Genomic DNA, 278 nt, shown 5'->3' on the forward strand with positions numbered 1-278 from the left:
ATTTTTTTTTAACTCTTCGTCTTATTGTAGATATATGGCCGCAGCTGCGTCCGTGTTCAAGCCCGGGAGTCACTCTCTCTTAATATTTAAGGACCGTGGTCCGTCGCGGTCCGTTCCGTGTCCCCAGGCCTCGTTTCACCTGTCTCGTCCCGCGGCCGCTGCTTAATAATTCGTGCATTCCTCGCTCCGCTCGCTTTTTTGTGCTTTAATGCATTCTTTGACCCTCTTTTTTATTTTTTTTTTCTGCTTTCTGTACCTCGAAGGAAAGACTTCTTTAC

The sequence above is a fragment of the Penaeus monodon genome, chromosome 30 (genome assembly GCF_015228065.2).
Source record: "Penaeus monodon isolate SGIC_2016 chromosome 30, NSTDA_Pmon_1, whole genome shotgun sequence".
NCBI classification, from domain to species: Eukaryota; Metazoa; Arthropoda; class Malacostraca; order Decapoda; family Penaeidae; genus Penaeus; species Penaeus monodon.